This window comes from Acomys russatus, chromosome X (genome assembly GCF_903995435.1).
Source record: "Acomys russatus chromosome X, mAcoRus1.1, whole genome shotgun sequence".
NCBI lineage: Eukaryota > Metazoa > Chordata > Mammalia > Rodentia > Muridae > Acomys > Acomys russatus.
Window position 1 is genome coordinate 12,530,917 of NC_067169.1, and position 24,836 is coordinate 12,555,752.

Consider the following 24,836-nt stretch of genomic DNA (forward strand, 5'->3'; position numbering starts at 1 on the left):
ATTGTTTTGCATACTCTCAACAATGCCTTTTGTAGAGCAAATGTTTTTAACTTTTACAAAGTTCAACTTGACATTGTTTTTCTTTCTTTCATGAATCGTGCTTTTAATCCAAGGACACAGATCTTTTGCCTGTGTCTTCTTTGGAAAGCCTTAGAGGCTTCTTTTACATTTAGGCCCACTATCCATTTTGAATTGACTTTTGCATAAACTGTTAGTTACATATATATTCCATCCTCCTCTTCCATCTCTCTTCCCTTGCAGATAGAAACCTCTTATATTTAAAAAAATCTTCCTTTCTGGATTGCGAGATTCCCATGTTCTGGGAGTGGTCGACTCTATTGTCTTGGATCCCTCTTTTTGGAGCCACATGGCACCCCAGTCTCTGAAGGCTTGGGGCAAGTGATCCTCCTTCTTCCTTTGACCCTGCTCCTTCTGCAGGTGCTGATCTCAGGTGCATTCACATGGCTGTAGAAAGCATGTTCCCTTGTTGCATGCAAGCTTGAGCTACCTCCATGGAAAAGATACATCAAGATGTTGGCTGGTCCTCCCTCCAAGAAAGCAGAAAACAAAACTTACTAGCACATAACCACATAGTGAAAATGCTGTGGATAAAAACAAAAGCCAGGGGGCTAGAGAGATGTCTCTGATGCTCTTCCTAAGGACTCCAGTTCCAAGAAATCCATAACCATCTTCTGCTCTCATGTGAACATACAGAGCAGATACATAAGCATTTTAAAAGGCGGACTAAAGAGTTGTGTCAGCAATTAAGAGCAATGCCTGCTTTTCCAAAGGACCCAGGTTCAATTCTCAGCTCCCACATGGCACTCATAACAGTCTGTAACTCTAGTCCCAGGGTATCTAAAACCTTCTTCTGACCTCTACACCCATCAGAAACACTCTTCTTTGTCCTTCTACTTTAAAAATAAATATTGGGGCTGGAGAGATGGCTCAGAGGTTAAGAGCACTGTCTGCTCATCCAAAGGTCCTGAGTTCAATTCCCAGCAACCACATGGTGGCTCACAACCATCTATAATGAGATCTGGTGTCCTCTTCTTGTGTGCAGGTGTACATACAGAACACTGTATATGTAATAAATAAATAAATCTTTAAAAAATAAATAAATAAAAATAAATATCTTCTTTGCATTATAGTTTGAATTTTTTGTTTTCTTCATGCTCCCTGGTTAATTTTCTTATACTACTATTAGGGACTGAACCCACATCTTCCACTCTATTTTTTAAAATGACTAGTATGTTTTAATCTGACTTTGTGTATTTTTCTTGTTGTGCTTTTTTAGATTTTTGTTTTTTGTAAGTTCATTTGGGGTATTTGACCTTTACCATCTATCTGCTCTTTCAATGCACAGAATACAGTTCCAATAAGTGGTACAGACTCTTGTCTACTAATTCTAGCATCTGAGGCATGTTTATATTGTTTCACTTTGACAGATAATTCATATGTGGGTCAATTCATGTAAGAATCTCTTGCTTCTTTGTAATCTTAGAAAGATATGATTGGATGCTGCTATAATTTGTTTACACTCTGTGGCCTCAAAAGGATTACAGTGATTGAAGACTTTCTTTCCAGGATTGTATTTGTTTGTTTGTTTTTGAGTTGGTGGACCTTGTTAGTCACTCACATGCAACCCCTTAGGCATTTCTTGACAGAGGATTATTGTTAAAGGGACAAGTCTGACTTCGTCTTCTTCCTGTTTGTTCCAATTTGAGATGTGACCATTGGGTCCTACTTGAGCTCCTCTGTGATATGCTGTCACCTTCTGTAGTGATCAGAGGTCAGAAATGTACGCACCCAACTCCATCTCAATCTTGAAATTTAAATTTCCCAAACTGAGCTAAGTAAGCCTCCTTTACTTTACAAGTGGCCTTTGCAAAGTGCTTCATTATATTGATAAAAAGAAAGCTGACTGAATCCTATGTAAATGTTATGAATTTACAATTTTGGTTCCTTTGGTTTCTTTGTCTAAAAGATTAAAAATAAAAACCTTTTCTACTGGTGTGATTATTTTAGGTGCTAAAACTTGAGGTGGCTTGTATCGTGCTCTTATTATTTGTTAGGTATAGTGCAGTGAGAACAATAACGACCCAATCATGTCTCAGGATGCAGGAGAGATCTTTCAAACTGGTCCAGGCAATCTTTTTTCAGTCTTATTGCTGGAAGGGACAATATTCCTACGCTTGAGTAACAGTTCACTGTAATAGTTAAGCCTCTCCAAACAATTACTCCCTTGCCTTGGGTAGTTTCTAAGAATATCCTGAAAAAGATTAAGGAGGGTCCTTCTATAGAACTCTGTCTATAGGCTTCTCTATGAACCTCTACCCTTCTCAGCTCCTCCCTCCCGCTCTGTCTCTTAAACTGACTTCTCCATGTTTTTCCCAGGGTTCCCATCCAAGCACCCTGGTTAGAACTCTCCAGGCAGTAAATTGGCACAATCACAAGATTCGCCTCATTTGTTTTGGTCTCATAAAGATCATTGTCCTTCATTACCTGATGCCCAGTGTCTGGGAAAACCATTGCTCATTTATTTAATTTTCATTTATTTAATTGTTTCAAGTATGAGAATAAATCTAGTCCCTGTTATTTCATCTTGGCCAGAAGCAAAAATCATAATTTGCATTCTTTATTATCACTAGTGAGTTTGAATATCTTATATGCCTGTTGGCCATAATATTTCTTTTAATGTGAAATGATAGCTTATGAATTTTGCCTATTATTCCATTGCTTCAATTTGTCATTTCTCATTATTTTAGAATAATTTTTTCATATTAAAGCTATCTAATTTACATCTGTAGTATATTGTAAATATTTTATTCATTTGTTATTTACTTTTCATTTTGATTTATATCACTTGACAATGCAACTGATTTCAGTTTTTACTTGATCACATCTATTATTCTTTTGATTGTCTTTCTTTTCTTTTTCCTTATTTATTTATTTTGTGGGGAGGGATGTCTGTGTGTGGGGGGGGTATAAGGCATCAAACTCAGTCCTCATTCATGTCACACATACCAGGGAAGCGCTCTATCTTTGATCTCCCCACTTAGTTCCAGATACTTTTTAAAATTGATTCTATCATTGGACAATGTATGAATATCATACTCTTTTAGTTGTTGTATGATTTCTCCTAAAATCACAAATAATATATTTTTTTTTTCATTTTGGAGGCTGGTTACCTGTACTATCAGCTCATTCAGGCATTTAAGTTTTACCTTCTCAAGTCTTTGATGGGATTGAAGACCAAGTTTAGTTGGTCAAGGGATAAGATCTTTTTAGATCAAGATAAACGATTTAAAAAATAGTGATGAGATAAGATAGATATTGATTTTCCTTCAGAAATTTAGACCCAACAAGATAGGAAAGATGTTTATTTCAAGTTTGACAAATACAAATAGCCAAATCACTATGAGTGTAACATTTATGTAACTCCTGATTATCTCACAGTTCTTCCTGCTGTATGTAGTTTATTTTATTCATGTGTAATAATATAAATGTATATATTAAAAAAGAAACATAATAAAATAATAAAAAAGAAATCAAAATCCAGTTTTCTGGGAAAGCTGTAGCCTGTAACACTTTTTTAGTATTTTAAAAACAATGTTCTCTTGTTCTCTTATTTATTCTATAAAAGCAAGTCCTGAGTAGATCTGATATGTTTACTTTTCACTTGCATCATCTGATTTTTTAGAAGATATAGAGGAAACACATATTCATTCATTAATTTTATCCATAACTTTAATTTCCTTATCTTCCATAGTTTTCAAATTATTCTGAAAGAACTGGGCATTTTGTACTTTTCAACCCATTTTCCCCACTTCCATTCCATATTTAATCTCAACAAGTCTGGGTTTCATCTGGATTCAATATTTCCTAATTGTATCTGATATTCTCTTAATCTTATTAGTTGTACAAATAAATATTTCTCTTTTGCTCTTACAGTTATAGTATAATATTATTTAAATGGGCATAGTATCTCAAATTATCGTGTCCCTCTTATTTTGTTCAAATAATCAAGATAGGTTTTCAAAGTCCAGGGGTTTATCAAAACTCCAGGACTTTTTATGTGTCAACTTTATTTACCAAGGGACCTCCATGGTCCTTGAATACAGAAGTTTGAAATGGATTATACCAGAAATCATTCTGTCCCAAGAGAATAGGAATGCAAAAATTCCCTGTTTGCTTTAACTAATTTTACTAAAAACTGAGTTAAATTCTCTCTCTCTTTCTCTCTCTCTCTCTCTCTCTCTCTCTCTCTCTCTCTCTCTCTCTCTCTCTCTCTCTCTCTCTCTCTAAGTTAAATTCTTTACTAAGAGTGAGTTATGGAGAGAAAAGCCTCCTAATAGGACAGTGAACTGATTTTCTGAATTATTTCTTTTAAGAGTCTGCATGTATAAGTCACGATAGGGCCAGTTCAAGTCCTTTGTAAGATTTCAATTCAATCCTTCCCTCATTCTCACAAGCAATAGGCTATTCATGGTTCAAGACAGGACTTCATTTTCCCAGGATGAAAGTACTTATTGGGAAGGATCCTGGAAACTTGTGTGGTGACTAAGATCATGTCAAGTACTCTGTGCCAGGGTACTTAGACATTTTGTAAAATATTATTATTAATTTTTCTGTAAAAATGTTATTTGAATAAGATTATGACTTAACTTGGTAGCCTGTAATTAAGCCAATGACCTTTTCATAGAGTTGATGGGACCCAAAGTTTCAATCAAAGGCTTTGAGAGAACAGACAGACTTCCTGTAAACAGGAAAGAATTCTGCAGCCACATCCCCACTACCTTTGGACTCAAACTGCAACTTTTCTCCAGGTATCCATGCTGCTATCCCATTTCATTCATGATAATGAACTTACCAAGTGTTGTGGTCTGAGTGAGTGTGTTCGCCTTAAAGTTCATATTTTGAAATCCTAACTGGCAAAGTGATGGTATTAGAATGAGGGACCTTTGGGACATAACTAGGCCAAGAGTGCTCTGCTCTCATGAATAGTATTGGTGCCCTTATACAAGAGGCCAGAGAGAAATTCCTTATCCCTACCATGACATAAGGCCCTAGCTAGAAGGCCTAATCTATGAACCAAACTCTAAATGTTCTTTACTATGATTGTGTACTTCCCAACCTCTAGAGTTCTGAGCATCATATTTGTGTTGTTAATGAGTGATAGCCTTGTTTGTAGTATTTTGTAAAAGCAACTTGGACAGACTGAAACACCAAGCTGCCACAGTCACATGAGCCATTTTTTTCTTGTACTTGGGATTGAACACTGGTACCTGTGTTAGAGTCCCCTTTTACTCTTAGTGAGACAGAGTCTCACTAAATTGCTTATCTTAGCATTGAGCTCATCGGCTATAAGCCTGATATCTATCTGCTTCACCCTCTCAAGTACCTAGGATTACTGACCTGTATCACTCTTCCTAGTTATATCACCCAATGTTTGAAAATAAGTCTCTCCCCTTCTCCCTTTCATATTCTCTCTCTTAGATACTTCTTACTTTCTCTATTTTTGTGTTGCAAATTAGGTAAGATATAGTTATCAATCATTAACAAGTCTTTTTCTTAGATGATAGGGAGGTGACACCAAATAGAGAGTCAAAATCCTAAAACATTACAAAGTCAAATAATTAAATACAAATAGTTACATTATGAGTTAGTATTATAGTCCTTATTTTTATATTAGCTATGAAGGGTATAAACAGGTATCTATAATTGCCATCTTTCACTAAATATCTCATATTCCTTTTTCCTTAAATAACTACTTTACTTCTTTTTGTCATTTCCCTTGCAGGGGGGACGCAAAATTTCATTCCCGAAAGATACTGTTGATTGGCATTCCTACCTAAATTGGGATGTTGTAGTTTATTCACCACAAAAGCCTGGAGTATTTAGGAGCATATCACTTACGGGTAGGATGGTCTTCAGTTCCTTTCTCAAGCACAAACTCTAATCCAGACAGTGCTACCACCCTACCCCCAGGCCTTATGACTGCAGAACACCTGAAGGCATCAGATAAGACCTAGGAGGAATGTCTTCTAAGGCAAAACAAGGTCACACAGGCAAGGAAGTACGGCAGGAAGAATACAGATAAGAAGGTCAAAGATACTGTTTGCTCTAGCTCTGCTTGTAATGTTCTCATTAGTAGCTGGCTAAACAATATTTAATCAGGAGTGGTCACAATACAAATACTTCATTCTTGAAGGGAATTTAGAGTGTCTGTGTCTACCATTATCCTCCTTTCCAGATCCCCTTGATGTCCACAGCTATGCTGGCCATGGTATACATCAAGAGATTTCCTGGCTGGGGAGATGACTCAGAGGTTATGACTATCACTTGCTTCCAGCAGAGAATTAGAGAACCCGACTTTGATTCCTAGTGTCCCCATGGCTCCTCACAAGTATCTGTAACCCCAGTTTCAGTGGATGCAATCTCTCAGAAGAAATCCAAGCCAAAAAAACCCCCCCAAAAAAACAAAAAACAAACAACCAAACACCAATGTATAAAAAAGGAACAACAACAAACAAACAAACAAACAACTAAGCCAGGAGTAGTGGTCCACATCTTTAATCCCAGCACTTGGGAGGCAGAGGCAGGCAGATCACTGGGAGTTTGAGGCCAGCCTGGTCTACAAAGTGAGTCCAGGACAGCCAAGGCTACATAGAGAGAACCTGTGTTAAAAAACAAACAAACAAAAGAAGGAAAAGAAAAGAAAAAAGAAAGAAAAGAAAAGAGATTCCCTAGTTCTGATTATATTGTTCTTGCATTACATAGTGGAAACCAATCAATTTCTCCCTTTGCAATCAGAATTAACCAGACAGCAGCTTCCTTCTCTGCTAGTTCATCTCAGAGTGATTCACAGTAGTCTCAACTGCCAGTTAAAAGGACTCATTTTTAAACCTAAAATATAAAATGTCCTCTATTATTTCCAACTTTTTAACTCCTTGGGAACAATGAATGTTTAAGGCTCCAACCTAGTCGCTGCCTGACTCCATTCTGAGATTCTTAATTTGATTGGTAGTATTATTAAGAGGTGATAGAAAGAAGGATTTAGATCAAAGATGGAAGCAGTAGATTGCTAGAACAATGGCCTTGAGGTAACAACTGGTGGCCCAGTCCTATATTCCTCTTTCTACTTATCAGTGTTAACAGCAAGAGGTACCACTCTCATTCCCATTCTTGGATTTGAGAATATCAGTGTGAGAAGAAATAGTACTATAATTTGGGTACCAATTGTCTTCATCCGGTTACTATAAGGGTACAAAGTACATCACAAGTTGGCAGAGAAGTCAAAGTATGCTCAGAAGAGATCACATGGAAAGTCAGGAAGTTCAGGTGGTCAAAGACCACCAAACTCAGCAACAGTGTGATATCATGTTAAGCACAGCCATTAAGCACTAAAAGATCTAATTCACTCCCACAGTAAAGGCGTTAGGCCCTCCCAAGACTAGTAGTTCCATGATCCAAAACACTTCCTAAAGTTTACACCACTGTTAGACATTGTCACAGTAGGGGCTAAGTTTCTGCATGAGTCTGAGTGAGGACAAACCATATTGAAACCACAGTACTATACATTAAATCTTGGAGTCCTTGCCCCAGGCCCACAAGGCAAAGTAGCTGTATGTATTTCTCTCACTCCAAAGGGCTGTTTTTGCATGTTTAGCATACCAGCAACCTCAGGGTGGTGGGAACATGGCGAGATTCATGAATGGCAAGAGTGCAGGCCAACTGTGTGCACTTTTGCTATGAGGTGTGATCATGGTTAAAAGCAATGCTCTTCTTCCTCCTCTTCCTCCTCCTCCTTCTGTTCCCCCACCTGCTTCTCCTCCTGTTTCTTCTTAAGTAAAACTTGAGAGACCTGGACAAAGTTATCATAAGACCTGTGTGGGTGGGCACAATCATCAACTAGCTGTAATTTGCAGGTGATTACAGAACTCATCTTTGCTTAAAAGTATTCATCACAAGAAGAGGGCTGCTTTGGGTGATTTCAGTGCCCTTTAAAATAACCCACTGAGAAGAAAATGTTTTCACCAAGGATGTTAGTCATTTTTACCCAAATTTGCATCAATCATATTGAGTACTTGTTGCCTAATGCCTGAATAAAAAAGTCTCAGGCTGTGGGGGTTTTGTAGGGAATGGGTGAGTAAGCATCACACGACCAGGAGTCAACAAGTGTATGCAAAGGATTTTGATAGGAAAAAGAAAAGTAGAATGAGTGAAACTACATAGGATGAGCTGTTTATGCAGGTTGGGGTATAATGAGTATGTTGGGGGAAAATGAGAAAGCAAGGAGGGCAATAATGAAAGAGACTAAGGTGAAAACATGGGATAGAAGAAGGAATGAAGTCAGGACAGGGAGATGGTTCCACTGTAAAAGCACTTGCGGTACAAACCTGTCTACTTGATTTCCATTCTCCTAGAACCCGTGGGATACATCCAAGTCTCTCCAGGGTAAAATGGGAGGTGGAGACAAGAGAATCAGCTGGAGCTTGTATATGCAGTGTCTCTGCACCCAAAACAAGAAAAAATAAGAAAACTGACTCCTAAAATATTGTCCTCTGACCTCCACACATAGGCTGTGGCATGTGAATACCCATATTCAGACACACACACACACACACACACACACACACACACCTTAAAGAAATAAGAAGACAACATTAAATTCTAGTGATATTCTGAGATGGACATTAAATTTGCTGATAGATAGTATGTGGTGTCAAAGAAAAGGAGGAAGCCAAAGCTGTGTAATTACTAAACATTTAAAAGGTACCTTCCCATATAATTTGCTTCATGTGCTCTTCCATTTATTCAAGAGCATCAACGTTTATGGGGTAGCACCCCAACATTGTCATCTAGGTTGCGTGAATCCTTATTATTCATACCCCCATCTGATCAAATGACCCATGTAATCCAACTTTACCTATTCTTCCCCTTTTTTCCTGTCAAATTCCTCTAAGCCCCATTTGCTGACTCTTGGTCATGTGATGCTTACTCACTCATTCCCTATAAAACCCCCACAGCCTGAGACTTTTTCATTCAGGCATTAGAAAACAAGTACTCAATATGATTGAGGCACATGGGTAAAAATAATTAACATCCTAGATGAAAACATTTTCATCTCAGTGGGTTATTTTAAAGGGCACTGAAATCACCCAAAGCAGCCCTCTTCTTGTGATGAATACTTTTAAGCAAAGATGAGTTCTATAATCACCTGCAAATTACAGCTAGTTGGTGATTGTGCCCACCCACACAGGTCTTATGGTGACTTTGTCCACCGCTGGCAAGTTTTGCATAGGAAGAAAGAAGAGGAGGGGCATTGCTTCCGTCTGTAATCACCCTTCATAGAAAAAGCAGCAAAAACAGTTAGTCCATACATTTGTCACTAATCCTGCCATGTTCCCACCACCCTGAGGCTGCTGGTGTTCTACAAATGCAAAAACTAAACACTCTGAAGCCTGAGGTGAAATAAGTTGTTTATGACAGCTACTTGGATAAAGTGGTGATAAAAATAAACAATATACCTTATTAAGCATCCCTATCTTTAAAACTAAGGGCCCTAGACCACCAGCCTGAAGTAGCTAGATCCCCAACATTGTCGTCTACATTGCCTGAATCCTTACCATACATACCCCCATGACCCATCTAATCCAACTTTACCTATTCTGTTCCCTTTTCCTCACAAATTCCTCTAAGCCCAACTTCGTGACTCTTTGTTGTATGATGCTTACTCATCCATTACATACAAAAACCTTTAAAGCCTTTGTCTTCTTTCATTAAGGCATTATGCAGGAAGTGTTCAATGTGATTATTTGGGTATGCAAGTAAGCAAGACTTTTGCCAGTGTCATTCATCGGTGCTAACAGAAAGCAGTACCACTCCCATTTCCGTTCTTGGATTTGAGAATATCAGTGTGGGAAGAAATAGTACCATAAGTTGAGTGCTGATTTTCTTCATCTGGTATTACTATAACAGTCAAATTACATCACAAATTGGCAGCAAAGCAGAAGTGAAAGCACATATGCTCAGAAGAGATAATATGTGAATTTGAGAAACATAGGTGAGCAAAGAATACAAAACTTAGCAATAACCTGCTTTCATTGTAGGCACTGTCATTTAAAATGTATAAAACCTAACACTTTCCCACTATACAGGCATTACACCTTCCTAAGACTAATGACTCTATGATCAAAATGCTTATTAAAGTTTGCACCACCATTATGCACTGCCACAGTAGGGACTAAGTTTCTGCATGAGTTTTAATGGTGATAAACCCTATTTAAACCACATAACTCTACAGAAGCTCTTGGAGTCCTTGTCCCACCCCAACAAGGCACAGTTGCTGGATCCATCATTATCACCTCACTAGTAAGGAAAAACATGCCTTAAGAAGTTCTGGAGTTTCCTAGATATTTAATATGTGCTTGCCTTGTGTAAAGTCACCATTTTTCTTGTGGTTACTCTTCGTAATTGCAAATTGTCCAAGCTTGGTCAATATTTTCATTTGACTCTTGGCTTATTTTGAATTTTGCTTAGAGAAAACTATCCTGTAATGGTTTTTAATCTGTTAACCTGTTAAAGATGTACTATAGCTTCCCATCTTCATCCCCTTGTTCATTCTGGATGAGGGCCAGTGACATAGTAGCTCATTGGAGATGGGCAGACTAGCAGGGAAGAGCTGGCTCTTCTGAAGCCCAGGTGCATTGTTCTTCCGATTCATGCCATTGATGTGAAGCAATGCTTGGCCCTGAAAATGGCTTAGCTTCCACTGATCTGTCTTCAGTGTTTCAGACTCCTGAACTAGATATGTATGTCTCACTTTGTGACAAAGAGTGTCACTTCTGCTGGACAGCGTTACCACCAAAGTCCAAAGACATGAGTACTGATGCAGGCTTAGTGAGTTCAACCTCTTATGGGCTTCATTTTTTGATTGCTATCCCAGGGGACCTGGGAATTCTCCTAATATGATTTATTTTACTGTGATAAAAATGTTAACAACCCCCCAAAACCCAACAACAACAACAACAAAAACAAAACATTAAGCAAAAACAACTTGTGGAGAAGAAATTGTTTATCTGACATAATTCTGGTTACATTCTGTCATCAAGGGGACAGAATGCAGAAACCTGGAGGTAGGAACAGGACTAGATACCACAGAGGGATACTGCTTTCTGGACTGTTCTTTATGGTTCACTTAATATGCTTATAAATATAACCCAGGACCAAGTGTCCACAGGTGGCATTGCCTCCAGTGGGATGAGTCCTTTCTCATCACTCATTAACCAAGAAAACACACCACAGACATTCTTATCTGAACATCAGACAGAGACAGGTCCTCTGTTGAAGTTCCTTTTTCCCAAATGCCTCTAGTTTGTGTAAAGTTGACAAAATCTAACCAGCACTGAGCCTTAGCATCAAATGTGAGAAAATAGTCATACAGAGATTACCTATCCAGATCCAATAAATCACATGAGGCCAGGCTTATATAACAAGCTTCTGTTTCAGAAAGAAAGAGAACTTGGAAGTAAATATAGGTGACAGGAATAGACATACTGGTGGTTCTCACCAGGGGTCAATTTGGTCCCTTAAGGAACATTTGGCAATGTCTACACATATGATTCATTGTTCTGACTCAAATCTCCCCAAATTTACAAAATGATCTGCATCTCCAAATCATTAATAATGCTACTTTAAAGGATCTCTGATGTAAACATAGATAGCTAGAGATTGATATTTGTGATTTTCCTTTGATTCAACTCAAACAGATACAGATTTTTATATTAAATGGGGTTCCTGAGCAATAGGAACATAAATGAGTTCTTTGAGGGTTAGGGAAATAAGATTATAGTTCAAAGCACTAATGAGCACATTCCCAGTGATTAGACAGTCACTGGAAGTCAACAGTAGACTGCAGAAATAGAGATACATAAAATATCATTGTATGGAAGGCACAGCTTAGGGTGAACATGTATTTGGTACCTTTGAATATAATGTACCAGAAAGTATAAAAAGAATTATTGGTTTCTCTTAACTGTGCTGGAGAAAGTAGGAAAAGGATGAACTCAGGGATTTAAACTCTCATATCAATGTCCACAGAGAGGACAGGAAAGTGGTTTTGTATGACCTGAAAAAAAAAATGTTTATCTTTTGTAGCTAAAGGGATGGGGTTTCTGATAAGCAAACCCAGTTTTTTTTTTTTTCTTGCCAGTGCTGAGTTGCGCAAACTCAATCCCCAGACTCACAGTACCTCTAGGAATCAACTTATAGCTTGTTTGGGCAGGGGAATAATGAGATTTTAAGACTCAAATGCTATCCTATGAGAAGCTGCTAACAAGGCAGACAGAACATCTCTAACCATTGTTAAGTCCAGTTTTGCCACTAGGATGAGCTCTTCTACGCCCTTCTGAGGCCAGCCACTCAGCAATCTCTAATGGCCTTCAGTGATGTGGTTAACTTCTAAGGCACTGAAAACTCTTTTCTGGATTTAGCCCACTATTATTTTTGCTTCTCCACGTCTACCTAGACTTTAGTTTCAGTGAGCCACAAAGATGAAGTTCAAAGTGTGTCCCATGAGGTGCTGCTGTGAAAGCCAAAGAACAGCACAGTTTTGCTAGGTAAGGCAATTCCTGCTTGTCAAAGGTGTCTCATGAGACAGAAGCAGAAGAAATAGGAGTTTAAGATCATCCTCAGCTATACTGGGGATTAGAGCCTAGGCTATGTAAAACCCCGTCTCAAACAAAACAAAACAACAAAGAAGAAGAACTGCAGTTGCATGATTCTCCCATTTATGTGCTCAAACACCTGAGAAATATGCATTTCATTCGATCCAAAAAATATGGGGTCAAAGGGAAAGGAATGGTAAGTGCAGAATTTACTGACAACAGCCTCTCTTAGTCACTCTAGACTGCCACAACAAAGCTCTCCAAAGACAGAAAAGCTTAAATATCCACAAAAATAGGGGAACTTAAATTTAAAAAATCTATATCCTCACAATTTGCAGAGACTTGGAGTGTGTGATGAAGGCTCCATCAGGCTCTCTCCTGACTTGTACATTACCATCTTCTCACTCTACTTTTAATGATTTTTTTCCACTGGACGTGTGTGCAGAGACAGAGAGCAAATTCTCTGATGTCTCTTCCTTCTCTCAGAACACCTATTCTGTAGAATTACGGCCATGCTTTTATGACCCCACTTAGCTTTAATTACAAATCTAAAGGTCCTGTTTCCATTTACAGTTACTTTGGAGGTTAGATGTCACTAGATCTGAAGGGGAAACTGGTCACAGAGCAGTCTTGAACAGGATAAATGAAACAAAGATTCTGGATTCATCATTTCAACTTGAGCTTAAAATGGTTCTAACACATCACTTGGTTGGTTGTCTAAAACATAGACTCTAAAGTGATCTACAGTAAATGAAATTGAAATGCCCAATCTATGTACTTGATCATAAAGGCATGAATCCAAAGGCTTCATGATGTTGGAATATCAGTGTCTTTATCCACTAAGCCTGCTCACTCTCCCTAACAGAGTTGTGATAGAAAACTTCTTACTTAGTGCTGACTGTCCATTTCAGGTCAGTAATTACTATAGGAACGGCTACCACAAAGACAGAAGCCCTATATACAAGGAGAATGAGTGAACTCCAAGATGACAGAAGTCTGGCAGTTAATTGCTTTTCTGAGATGAATTGTGTCTTCCCAAAATACATGTAAGAGACATACCCCCTAATACTTGTAAATGGTAGAGTAGGGTTGCTTGAGGCACTATCAAGTTAAGATAAGGCCATAATGAATTAGGGTAGTCTGCATTCGTGTCACTGGTTTCCTTATAATAAGAGGGGAGTTTGGACATAGAGGTATATAACAATGATGACAGAATCAGAGGTTAAAGTGACACAGCTGCAGGCTATGGAATGCCAAGGAATGCCAACAGCCACCAGAAGCTAGAGAAGATAAATATGGGCTCTCATAACATCTTGTAGGAACCAAACTTTATAAAACTTTGATTTCACACTGCTGACCTCAGGGTTAGGAAAACAAATCCTTGATGTTTATATCAATCTGTTTGTATAGCAGTCCTAAGAAACTAGTCTAAAATTTCCACAGACAAGATAGAAGTAAGTACCGTAATTGTCTGTTCTGTACAGTTAAAGCAGTTATCAGTATAGTATGACTTTAAAAGATTTTTACTGTAGGACTGTTTACTAGGCTTAGTGAAGATCTTTTCTGCTTACAGATCAAGTGAAAATTTATGAAACTAGATTCTTGGTCCACAGGGTCCTAAGATAATAAGTGTGCACTGCCCCTAGTCATATAGGAAGTTAGCATTTACTTCTGTGCATATGAAAATCTAACACTGCCTTTGGCTAGACTCATAAGTGTGGCAGAATACACCTGAGAAGAAAAGATGCTGCAAATATTGGTGGCTGAAAAGCTAAAAAACCTTAGGGCTTCTGGAAGTTTCACAGAATTCACTATGTCAGAGGGGGATTTCAGATTGCAGCTTGTGAAGAATGAACTACCTCAAAGACATCTAATTTAAGAGTAATACTGAATAATAATTAGTTCAGCCTTAAGAATGGCTGATAGTCAGCTTTGAACCATCTCCATACCTGATTGGTTGGGTATCCTAACATCACTGCCATACAGAAACAAAGGTATATCCTTACTGAAGGAAGAAATTATAAGCCAATGTTTTAAACCACCAACTGTCACATAAAATGGAAAAATCAAGGATTAGAATTATGGTTCAATGGTAGATATGTGATCCTCTAGGTTAAATTCCAAGCACCATTAAGTAAAAAGCAAACCTTTAAAAGAGAAAATTATTGTTGTCATTATTTTTAGAGGCCAGTAAACTAGAAAGTCCAGTAGAAATTTCATAAAAGAAGTAGAATAACACAGATATATTTATTTAATATGGAGAAAATAAGACAAACTAAAATATACTTAGTATGTAGGAAGCAAGTATGTGACAGATCTATATATAAATATGTAAGCAATCACATTAAATGTAAATGCTTTGAATATTTTCGATATTGTGTGTTTTTGTTGTTAGTGGTGGCTAGCTGGTTGGTTGATTGGTTTTGTTTTGAGACACCATCTCACTGTGTGGCTCTAGTTGTCTTAGAATTTTCTATGTACACCCTGCTGGACCAGAACGTGTATGCCTGCTTCTGCCCCCTGAGTACTGGGATTGGAGGCATGCACCCCAGGTGGGCCTTTTGACATTTAAAAAATTAATATTTGCTAGTGTATTTAGGTCATATCTATCTCCATTCTGTCTCTACCTCCTCCCAAAACTCCCTGAGTCCTACATCCCAAATTCATATTTTTTAAAAAATAATCTGTTCTGAGTTATTGGTGAGTAAGTTCTCCCCTTGGGCCTCATGACCTCATAGTCAGGAGTCTTTGGCCAAATTTACAGTGCCAGGCTTCGGTTCCCTCTTGTGGAGTAATTCTTTAGTCCAATTAGAAAGCTGCTGAATGGTGAGATTTGAAAAGAAACAAAGTTAACCTATATTTTCTGTACAAAATAAACATTGTTAGTTTAATAATAAAACCCATTTAAAAAGGGAATATTGAAAATATTCCTATAACTTTCCCCAAGAAATCTGATGTGGCTGGAATAATATCAGACAAAGGAAAGCCTAAGGCGTTAAGCATTCTGACTAAGAAAAATATCTTATGATGTAAGAATAATATAAGAAATATATGAAAATTTGAGATTCATTTGTGTCTAATAATATAATTTCCAGACCCATAAATTAAAGATGACAGGACGAAATAAACCAATAAACATCTTTAAGATATTTACGGTCAATTTTCATTCACTTTTCTTGGATCCCAAAATGTCTAGTCTATCTACCATATTATTCTCCTCGGGAATTATCGTATACTTCACTTCTCCTATCAATTACTATAAGGCTAAAATATTATAATTACTTCAAGCTATGTGTTAGTCTATTTATTTATTTCCTTGCTGTTATATCAACAGAGTCTGAATCAGTAATTCAGTCTGGCCTCAGACTCTGAAGCTTTCTCTTTCAGCTTCTAGAATTCTGGGATTATAGGTCTGAACAACTGGGCCTATCACAACAATAATTTCACCTTATTGAATTATATCACTTTTACTGCCCATATTTGCGTAAATCTACATAGTTGCTATAATATGAATGATAAAAATACAGCAAGGTTTATTAATTCAAATGTAGTTCTCTGTTTTTCCTATAGCTTGTTATATCAATGATGATTCAATAGTATGTGGCCATAATAAATATGGTGAAAATTTCCTTTATAATTGACATGAATTAATTCAGAATTACATCTCGTATAGCAGAGACCCTTACAAATGGTACCTTAGGAATGACAAAAGTTGTATTCTTCTACACTAAACTATCTGGTAGATAGAAATCCAGAGTTAGTAAAAAAACAAAGCTTTTAAAATTACCATGGTATGTGGGTGAAGATCAGAATAGCTTAGTAGGTAAAGTTATTTGCTATGCAAGTCGAACAATCTGAGTTTGATGCAGGACCAGAATGTCTGGTGGAGGGAGAGAACTCTAGAAGTTTGTTCTCTGACCTCTATCTGTGCACCATGACATAGGCATCATCATCATCATCATTATAAAATTAAATTACACTGAACTTAGCCAGAACTTCTCAAAGGGAAAAAATAAAAAGAAAAGTATTTATTGGTATAAATAAAAAACAAAGCTAATAAACAGAAACATACTCAGAAAGCAAAATAAACAACATACATTACAGTAAGTATGACTTAAGGCTAAGGGTTAAAAACAAATTTTTCTATTTCTAAAAAAACAACAGCAGCTTTATTTTAAAATATATTTTAAAAAATTTGTTTCTTTATGTTATATGTATGGATGTTTTGCCTTTGTGTATGACTGTGAAACATGTGCATGCAATACCCTTGCAGACCAAAAGACGGTATCGGTTCCTTTAGAAGTAGGGTTAACAACCATGTGGGTACTGGGAACTGAACACAGGATTCTTAACTACTGAACAATCTCTCCATCTCCTTGAAATCTCATAGTTATAAAAAAAAAGATCAAGAAGGTGATGAAAACAGAAGTATCAATAGGTAATATATGAAAAATAAATGCAAGTCATCTCAGAGACAAATATGACTAGATGCAACTGCAATAAAAATAAATAGAATTTGAAGTTCACAGGAGGGATCCACATGCTGAAAGGAGAATAGGCTAGTTTGAGTTTTTCTCTAACCTCACATGAACATTGTATTGTGGCTTTTGTGTGTGTGTCTGTGTGTACACATGAACACACAGTAAATAATAATTGTGAAAGCATTAGTCTTCGAAAGTACTCTAGTTTCACTTATATTTGCTTATATAAGAGTCTGCTATTTGGAAAACTGCTATGTTTGCCATCAATATTCTATTTTAATTGTTTGGGACTCATAGAAAACTACAAAGGCAAAACTAGTATGTGAATGGTCCATTCATATGATGGAAAAAAATTAAAAAATAACTTTAAAATCAAGCATCATAAAATTTTCTAAATAGAGCAAGTGGTAGGAAAATCAGCCCATGATATGAACAAACTATACTATTTGGACATGTGATATTAATATGCTTGCTTGTCTTTAGTGAAAAATTAACTTCTATACAAATTAATGTTATTTAAAGTTTATTAGTCACATGACACAATGAATTCAACTCTTAATTTATATTGCATCATTATAAAAAGGATAAGAACATAATACATTTACTTTGGGTTGTATTTATATGTAATTACAGGCCATTATAATTTTGAAGAGTTTCTATCACCATGATTAGCCAGTAAAAGTTGTCTCTTTTTTGTAAGTTAAAAAAAATGTCTCAACACAGAATTTTTTGCTCAAACTGGCTTTGCTGTAGGCAAGCTGCAGATGTTATCTAGCTAGGTAACTCTGCCAATCTGTCCCAAAGCATAGGAGATTAAACATTAAGCTTCAGCAAAACAACAAACCAAAGTATGCTCCAGTCAATCAAGACTATTCCCAAATACAAGCATCATTCATTTGCTGGACAAAACTCAAAACTAACAAGTCCTCCAACAATGTATTTACTTAGTAGAAAATAACAACAGCACAAGTTTCTCTTTTTCGTGCTTTTGTGCTTTATCCTATCACACCCTCTCCAACAAAATTAGAGCCACACTATTTCACAGACATGCTCTTTAGACATGTTGTAATCACTGGGAATCAAAAATGAGGAAAGGGAGATTTTAGTAAAGGAATGGGAAAATCTGATATAAGGCAATGCTTTATCAAGACATTTATGGGGGCAGAAGAAACCTGGCTGATTGATTAAATATGTAGGTTCTTCTTTTCTTTCTTTTTTTCACAGTACATCAAGTTACTGATTCCCTGAAGCATCTGACTGGATTGGAAGAGAGGGCCAGGAGTTTATAATCAAATTCATTTCTATCTCTTGTCTTATTGGTTCAAATTCACCCTGTAGGAATTAACACCCCTTACCTCTCTGGTACTCAGTCACTGGAAAAGGCACAGCCCCTGTGAGTGTAGGTAATCAAACCTGGGTATTGGACCGAGACTATTTCTGGGTCAAATGTGATCAAGCTTGTTACCTCTTGATTTAAGAGGGAGGGCACACAATCTATGATATTAACACAGGACTCCTGTGCTGAAATAGAGTCCCACTATCTGGATACAGTAGAACTCAGGGTACAGAGGAAGAATGAAGCTACTTTCTGTAATGTGAGGGAGAGAAGAGGAAGTTTGGACCAGGAAGACTTAAATGCAGCTGAGTGTCACTATGCTTATTTGCAATAAATACTAATGACCCTAGAGTATATTGGTCAGGAAATTATCAGTGTACCACATCCAAAGCAAAAGCCAGGAGGTTACATTTTGAGCATGAGATTATATCAAGAGTATAATCATTTTAATTGATTAACTAATCAATTAATTAATTAATACACTTTACATCCCTACTGTAGCCCCTCCCTCATCTTTTCCCAGTCCCAACCTTTCTCCTTCTTTCCCACCCACTCCCATATTCCTAAAAAATGGGAGTTGCAACACACTCACCCACCTACCCACCCTAGCTCATCAAGTTGCATCAAGATTGAGTTAATCCTCCTCCCCTGTGGCCTGGCAAGACAGTCCCATCAGAGAGGCATGAACAATGGAGACAACAGAGTCCATACCAGCGACAACACCTGTTCTCCTTATTAGGGTACCCGCATGAAGTCTGAGCATCTCATTGGCTACATCTGTATAGGGGGCCTATGTCTAGTCTATGCACAGCCTTTAGTTGGTGGTTCGGTCTCCACAAGTCCCTCTGGGCCCTGGTTAGTTGGCTCTGTTGGTCTTCTTGTGGAGCTCCTGTCACCTCTAGGTCCTTCTATTATTTCCCAACTCACCTTTTTCAGAAGACTGTCCATGATTCACCCAATGTTTGGCTGTGAGTCTCAGCATCTGTTTCAGTATGCTGCTGTGTGGCGCCTCTTAGGGGACAGCTACACTAGGCTCCTGCCTGTGAGCATAGCAAAATATCGCAAATAATGTCAGGGGTTGGCTTTCTCCCATGGGGTGGGTGTTACATTTGGCTAGACATTGGTTGGACATTGCCTTACTCTCTGCTTTATCTTTACCCCAGCCTATCTTGTAGGAAGGATGAATTTTGGGTTGAAGATTTTATGTGTTTCCCTCCCTCTGCTAGAACACCTATCTGGCTAGAAGGTGGCCTCTTCAGTCTCCATGGCCCTTGCTACTAGGAAATCCCCCTTATCCTCTCAAAAGCCTAGCCAGTTGTAGGTCTCCAGCTTGTCACATAGACACTCCCACCCACAGTTTATCTTTTATCTACAGGCCTTCTGTCACCAGCAACATCGCCATGTCTAACATCTTTGACAGACATGTTTTTACATTGAATCCCACATTGTCCCCAGGAAGAGCTTCATTCAGTGCTTCATGGTGCATTTCAACAGACTTGACTTCTGTTGTAACATTGAGTGGAGCAAAGGTAACTACCATGCTAGGTTTAAGAACATCAGTCTCCACTAGGCCAACAGGGACAGAGTCAATACCACCAATTTTATAGACATCCTGGAGGGGCAGTAGCAGGGGCTTGTCAATTGGATGAGTTGGTGGCAGGATACAATCCAAAGCTTCCAGCAATGTGTTACCCCTGGTGCTGCCATCTTAGCGGGTAAATTTCCATTCCTTGAACCAAGGCATGTTGGCACTTGGCTCCAGCGTGTTGTCACCATTCCAACCAGAAATTGGCACAAATGCTACTGTGTCAGGGTTGTAGCCAATTTTCTTAATGTAGGTGCTGACTTCCTTAACGATTTCCTTGTATATATTCTGGCTGCAGGGTGGCTCAGTGGAATCCATTTTGTTGACAACAATCAGCTGTTTCACACCCAGGGCGTAAGTCAGAAGGGCATACTCACCCGTCTGCCCATTCTTGGAGATACTAGCTTCAAATTAGCCAACACCAGCAGCAACAATCAGGACACCACAGTCAGCCTGCGATGCACCTGTAATCATGTTTTTGGTGAAGTCTCTGTGTCCTCGGGCATCAATGATAGTCACATAATATTTGCTGGACTCAAATTTCCACAGGGAGATGTCAATAGTGATAGCATGCTCATGCTCAGCCTTCAGTTTGTCCAAGACCCAGGCATATTTGAAGGGGTCTTTTCTCATCTCGGCTGCCTCCTTTTCAAACTTTTCTATGGTTAGCTTGTGGCTTCCACCACATTTGTAGATCAGATGGCCGGTTGTGGTGGACTTGCTGGAATCTACGTGTCCAGTGATGACAATGCTTATGTGAGTCTTTCCTTTCCCGTTTTGGCTTTGAATTGGTGGTGATTTTCACACCACCTCCATTCTGACAGCAAACTCATTGGAAAAAAAAGCAGGATTTTGATTCTTATGTGTCAGGAAGATATTCTTTTCTAGTACACTTAATTTAGTGTTCTGTAAGCCTTTTGTACATTTATAGGTATCTCTTTCTTTAGGTTGGGGACATCTTCTGATTTTGTTGAAAATATTTTCTGGGCCTTGGTGCTGGGAATCTTCTCTTTCTTTTACTCCTATTATTATTCTTAGGTTTTGTCTTTTCATGGTGTCCTTGATTTCTTTGATGTTTTGTGTCAGGAATTTTATCAATTTAATATTTTCTTTGACATGTGTATTGATTTCTTCAATCATATCTTCTATGCATGAGATTCTCTCCTCCATCTCTTCTATTCTTCTGTTTTCTTTAATGGTTCTACTTCCATTTTCAGTACTTGAACCATCTTGTTCATTTCCTTTGCCTGTTTGAGTGTGATTTTTATGTATTTCTTTAAGTAATTTATTCATTTCCTCTTTAAATGACTCTATTTGCTTGATTGTATTTGCCTATATATATATATATATATTTGAGGAATTTATTTGTTTCCTCTTTAAAGGTCTCCACCACCTTCATAAGCATAGATTTAAGATTGTTTTCCTGTTTGTCAGCTGTGTTAGGATATCCTGAGCTTTTATCCATATTGCCCTGGTTTTTGTTGTTTGTGGTTTTACACTGGCTTTTAGCTACCTGGTTGTTCCTGGCATTGGTTGTTCCTGAAAACAGTTAGGCTTCTCAGGCATGCACAGGGGCTGGGAGATAGATTGTGGGATGGGGGATGGGTTTCCTCAAGTAATCTACATCTCTTATCTGCTGGTTGTGTCCTAGTTGGACGTATAAGCAGTGAATTTGTGTGTGGATTCCTAACCTGTGTTGTCCTGAGGTCCTGTAGGTCTCCTCAAGAAGGCTATTAGAGCTGTGAATGGTAGGCTGGATTTGCATTTCTCTGGAATCAGAAGTTGTCCTAAGGATGGTGAGAGTTGCCAGGAAGTCTCAGTGCCGGGTGCCAGGAGCCTAGGACTGTGTGTGTCTCTTAGACCTGGGAGCCTTCCATGGTGTGGCTGGAACTATGCATCCCTAGCTTCTGGAGTCAGGAGCCAGAAAAACGTAATTGTTCCTCAGTTGCTGATCTTCTGCTACCCAGATACCATATGTGCTAGATGCCAACATCTTTGTGCTCCTGGAATATAATTTCTATGCACTTAAGCTGGAATACCCTCAGACTTCATCATTAAAACAGATACTTGGGCCAGAGTATTTCTACCAATCTAACTATCTACTTTGACATCTCTAACTCTCTCTGATTTACCAGTCCTCAGTCCTTTCTTTGAGGATTTGATTTGGCCAGTGGTATCCAGCAAAAATGATAGTATACTTGAGGCTAGACTTCAAGAGGACTTGAATGTTTGTACATGCCCTTTTGAAGGACTGCTCAGCAACCTATTGAAGTATGAGACCACACAAAGTTTTGATTAATTATTGAAAAAGAAGTGCTTAGAGAAACGTCAATGTCTGGCCAACACAAAAATTCACAAACAATTCCAGGAGACACCAAATTATTCAAAAGAACATAACCTAAATTACCAACCCCGAAATTATTTATTCACTAGATGTTTCCCATTTGAAACCATGAAACTGGGAGTATTTCATTACATAGCAAAAGTCAATGGTTATTACATATCTGAAAATGGGCAATTATTTTGTTTTCATCTGTTAATCCCTTTTAGGTTTATGATGTTAATTGAAATGTTGACTCCTAAGCTGAAGGATTTATGAATGAAAAGATAGCCAATGAGAATTTTAACTTGCATTTTCTTTATTTTAACTAACGTATTGCCGTATTTTGAGACAGGGTCTTCATAGTGTAGCTAAGGCTGGCCTCTGGCTCAATCAATATTCTTGATTTTGCAAACAATACAATTAGAGGCATGCACTAGCATATCCAACTCTCAATTGGCATTTTATTATGTTCTATCACAGCAAATAAAAATCCCATCCTCTATCATCTTCCTTTATAGCAGAGAAGAGGTAATACAGAGAAAGTCTTTATGGTTTTTATAAATTCCAAAATACTATACTGTCTGAAAAACATATAATCTCTTTCTCTTCCTTTGACACCTACAAACAGCTTTGAGTCCCTTCGTAAAAAAGAGTTAATGACATATTTTATCAATAAAAATATCAATTTTTAATCTTAAACTTCTAACTGCATCTGAAGCTAGAGTCCATGTAAAATCATCATTCACACTGAAGGTGTATGTGATCGGGGAAGTCCAACTGAGTGTCTAGAAGATGAACTAGCTTGGCCAACTAAGCTTCACATACAATGAATAATGTTGATTGTGGTTAACACAGCATTGGTTTGTAATGGAATTTTAGTTCAGAAATGCCAATAGTTTGATCTACTTCAGAAATAAATAGGTCATTTTCTCTAAAAGTAACTAATAGCTACTCTGTACTGATGATACAATAAGAAAGGACAGATGTTTTAAAGCCAGGAATTGCTGCAGTGTCCTTACAACATGTAAACAGACTAACTGATCCTGTGAGATCAACTTATCTTAGTTCATAATGACACTGAAAGAATTAATGTTTGTAAAGAGTCTGAGATGAACAAGACATGATAGATCGGATAATTATGAATAGTTTTAAAGAAAAATATTATTTACACTCATTAGAAATAAAAATTTAAAAGAACTTTCATGCTCTGTAATTAGAAGAACAAATGATCTATATACAAAGACCCTAGAAGTATGTGTACCTTGATAAAAACACATGTATTTATTATCAGTTTTTACTTGCATTCTGAGTCAGCTTTTAGCCATGAGAATGTTGATAACATGTTCCATGGAACAAATTGGAAGAGTTCATTTCAAGCCATATAACTTCCTTTATTAAATTAGTAGCAAGTTTTCCATTTATAAAAGTTCATGTTCTCACAACTGGAAGCAGTTCGACTGTGTACCTTGAGATCACTCTACACTGACTACAGTGAAAAGAGAGGAACGACTATCCTCTGGATAGGAAAAATAGTCAGTTAACTGAGCAGCATGCAATTTTTGGCCATTACTAATCTTTCCACATAGTTTCTGTAGGGTTCTCTCAAACATGAATGCTTTCACCAACCATTATCCCAGCCTCACCAGGCAAATGGAATATATATATATATATATAATTATATTTTTCATGGAATACAAAAGGGTAAAGCTTTTAGAACAGATGTTTGTCTAATAAGCAATAGCTTGAAAGAAAGCTATTTTCTGCTAGGTAGGTTTAGTAAATGTTTCTTCTTTCATAATGTTTATTAACTACTTGTGCATTTCACATAATATACCTGATCACACTCACATTCCAGGCCTCACAGGTCTGCACCCACCCTTGTACTCCCCCTCAAAAGAAGAAGAAGAAAAAGAAGGAGGAGGAAGAGCAGAAGGAAGAGGAGGAGGAGAATAATATATAAACAGAATCCAATTTGTGCTGCCCACATATTCATTAAAACAAGGTCAAACACGTAGTACCAAGTTCATTAGGGAAAACTGAGTCTTCCCTCCCTACCTTGCCCTTCAATGCCCCACCGCCACCCCCAACACTCTGAGCCATGTGCACACTCCTATGCCAGAAGTCCTCAATTGTGGAGAGCTACACTTCAGTATCTTTAGCACAATGTTAAGATATCTATTTGATGTTTTTCTGTCTAGGCTGTTATTTTTGGGAGTAGAATGGGGTAGGGTGGGTGTAAGTATTCTCATAGAAGCCATTCATGTACATCTTTCTCAACAGTGAGTCTGTAGTCATCTATCCGCTGAAAAAGTAGCTTCCTCGTTTTTTTAGAGTTAGCAGGAGCATAGATCATGTACTACTACATGGCCCCTGGTATCAACATGTGAGATGTATCTCAGCATTGTCTTGAAGACAGTACAGACCACAGACATCAACATTT

The 24,836-nt window shown here is 37.8% G+C and overlaps 1 pseudogene; it reads right to left on the reverse strand.

The window, feature by feature from the left end:
- Positions 1 to 19,846: 19,846 nt before the first annotated feature.
- Positions 19,847 to 24,496, reverse strand: LOC127184713 (elongation factor 1-alpha 1-like; annotated as a pseudogene).
- Positions 24,497 to 24,836: the final 340 nt, after the last annotated feature.